Source organism: Gossypium hirsutum, chromosome D11 (genome assembly GCF_007990345.1).
Source record: "Gossypium hirsutum isolate 1008001.06 chromosome D11, Gossypium_hirsutum_v2.1, whole genome shotgun sequence".
NCBI lineage: Eukaryota > Viridiplantae > Streptophyta > Magnoliopsida > Malvales > Malvaceae > Gossypium > Gossypium hirsutum.
The window spans coordinates 13,372,287-13,375,683 of NC_053447.1; the positions used below are offsets into that span (position 1 = coordinate 13,372,287).

Sequence of the window (3,397 nt, forward strand, 5' to 3'; positions counted from 1 at the left end):
TTTAGTCAATCAAATATAATATATTTTTTAAAATTTAAATATATAATCTAATTAATTATTTATTTTAAAAATAAATACTTATTTCTTTTTTTATCTTTTGTTTCCTACTTTTATTAAAAATTAAATTAATAAAAAATAAAAATACCTAAATTAAACAAAATTAAGGTAAAAAAAATTCATAATAACTTATTTAGCCCTTAAACTTTACGAAAAAAGTTATTTTAAACTTCTATTTAAATTTTTACATTTTTAGCTCTTAAACTTACTTTTTTTGTTAAATCACTCAAAAGAAATGAAAAGTTAAAGTTTTTAACTTTGTTAACGATGCATACATGTTAATTTTTTAAAATTTAAAATTATAAAAACCATTTTTAAAAATTAAAAATTATTAAAATTATTAAAAAAAATATTTTTAAATATTTAAAAAATTAATTAAATGCTAATATATCTACGTGGCAATCCACGTAGATGCCATGTCAACAAAATTAACAAAGGTTAGTTTTTTCATCTATTTTAGGATAATTTAATAAAAAATTATAAATTCAAGAGTTAAAAATGACAAAAGAAATTAAATAAAAGGCTAAAATAATTTTTTTATAAAATTAAAATGTCATTATTTAAAAAAAGAGTAATTTTTGGGAACAAGTGATTAGTGGGTGCAGTGTGAAAAGTCATTTTTGTAAAAGAAATTAAAATGACAGCCAAAAAGTACTTTTTTTCTTTTCATCGTCTTCACCACCGAAACGCTCAGCTTACCGATCGTACAATCCAAAAGGGCAATCAGCGACCCCGCATACCTCCGCCAACCTGTTAAATGAAACACTTCCAGCCAGAGAAACCTGTTTGAGGGCCAGGGTACTATTTCAACAAATCATTCTTCACTCCTATCTTCCAAGCATATATATTGCTTTAATCTCGAACCATATTAATATTTTATCTTTAATTTGGTTTAAGTTATTTTTATAGTTTTTATTGTTGTTTTAGAAAATTGTATACAGAGCCAAATTTCCAACAATTCTATTTACCAATCTTTATAGGCCAATCAAAGCTAAATTCAATTAGCAACATCATGGGTAGGAGGAGGTGAAGTCTAAGGTTCTTCTAATGTAAAAAATTTAATAAATAATTTAATTGTATTTAACATATTTTCATACTTACATTATAGTCTTGTCTTGAAATTTCACTAAAAACGAAATTAATGATGCACTTGGTTGTGTAAAAAAGTGGAAAGAAGGAAATAAGGAAATAAGGAGTGGAAAAGTGAAAATAAAATCAATTGTGAGCATGTTTGGTGAGAAGAAAAGTAAGAGGAAAAAAGTAAAAAAGAAGGATTATTTTTCATTCTAATACATAAAATTAATCAATCATTCTAAATTGAAAAGATGAAAGGAAAAAAAATAAATAATATGTGTCTGCTAATTTAAAATTATATATTTTTCAAATATTCTATTTTCTTTCTATCCATTTTTCAACTCTACCAATCAAATTTCCTTCACACTTAACCAAGTAAAGCTTAAATGAAAACGTTTTAAATTCTACTAGGATAGCAATGGAAATGGGTATTGGCCCCAAGTTGTTCCCGTAAATAATAGATCAGTGTGTGAGCTCTAAGTTATAAAAAACCTTTAGTTTCGAAAATGGGGAATCCACATCTTTTGGTAGTCCCATATCCAGCACAAGGTCATGTTATTCCTTTCATGGAACTATCCCAAAATTTAGCAAAACAAGGCATCAAAATCAGCTTTGTTAACACCGAGTTTAATCATGAGAGTCATCAATGCTCTGGGCAAGAAGCTGGATGAAAATGGCTTACTTCATCTAGTTTCAGTCCCCGATGGGTTGGAAGATGGGGAAGATAGGAATCAGATAGGGAATTTAACTGAAAAATTATGCCTGGTCATCTGAAGGAGTTAATTGATAAGGTTAATGGATCTGATGATGATAAGATTTCATGTGCTTTAGCTGATATAAGCCTGGGGTTGGCGTTTGATGTTGCAGCGGAGTTGGGGATTCCTACAGCGGGCTTGTGGCCCCCGTCGATGTTTCAGCTAATGTTCTTCCTTCGTATCCCAAAGCTTATTGAAGATGGATTGATTGATGACAATGGTAAGACGCTAATCTCATTTTTAAGTGAATGAATTCCAAAATAGTCCATACAAAATGTGATTTTAACTATTGAATAACGCCAAAAAAGAAAATATTAAAAATGGTTTATCAATGAATATTTAAATTTGTTTTTGCAGGCACTCCACTTATGAAACATAAGATGTTTCAGTTGTCACCAATGACGCCTGTTGTACACCCGATGAATTTTGCATGGCTTAACTTTGGTAACTCTCCTTCAACACAAAAATTTATGTTTGATTTTTTAAGGCTAATAAACAACAAAGCTGTGGAAACAGCAGATTGGGTACTTTATAACTCAAGTTCGGAGTTGGAGCCACAAGCGTGCAACTTGGTTCCCAAAGTCTTACCCATAGGCCCACTTTCAGCAACCAATCAGGTCGGAAACTTATCAGGGAATTTTTGGTCCAAGGATCCGACTTGTTTGCAGTGGCTGAATCAACAGTCACCTGGTTCAGTCATATATGTCGCATTTGGTAGTTCCACAGTTTTTGACGAAATGCAATTCCAAGAGTTAGCATTGGGACTTGAACTCACCAAGAAGCCATTCCTTCGGGTAGTAAGAGAGGATATTATCAAAGGAAAACACCAGTTTTACCCACAAGGGTTTAAAGAAAGAGTGAGCAATCAAGGTAAGATTGTTTGTTGGGCACCGCAAGTAGCAGTTTTGGGTCATTCCTCCATTGCTTGCTTTATAAGTCACTGTGGGTGGAATTCCACCATTGAAGGTGTAAGCAATGGGGTGCCTTTCTTATGTTGGCCATACTTTTTTGACCAGTTTCTGAATGAGAGTTACATTTATGATATTTGGAAGGTTGGATTGAAACTTGAAAGGGATGAAAGAGGGACCATTAGAAAAGAAGAGATTAGAACCAAGGTGGAACAATTGGTTGGTGATGAAAATTTCAAAACAAGAGCCGTTGAATTGAAGCAAATGGTTACCAAAAGTGTCGGTGAAGGTGGGAATTCTGATAAGGCATTCAAGAATTTTGTTGACTGGTTGAAATCATACATCAAGTAACTATACTATTTGCAAATTTGAAGATTAATTTTTATATTTTTATTTTCAAGAATTTAATTTCCCTACTTTTCAGATTTTAAAATTTAAGTACATTTATCAACACGAATAAATTTTTTTTAAAATTTGTTGCTGTGATATTTTGAAATAAAAACATTCACATGGTAGTATCGCAATTAAAAAAAATGATGTTGTAATAAATCTAAATTTAACAAAATAATCTTAACAGTTGAGCCTAAATTTTAAAATTTTAAA

General features: G+C 30.5%; 1 pseudogene; it reads left to right on the top strand.

Moving 5' to 3' along the window:
- Positions 1–1,637: 1,637 nt before the first annotated feature.
- On the top strand, positions 1,638–3,145 carry LOC107923344 (UDP-glycosyltransferase 83A1-like; annotated as a pseudogene).
- The last annotated feature ends 252 nt before the right edge of the window (positions 3,146–3,397 follow it).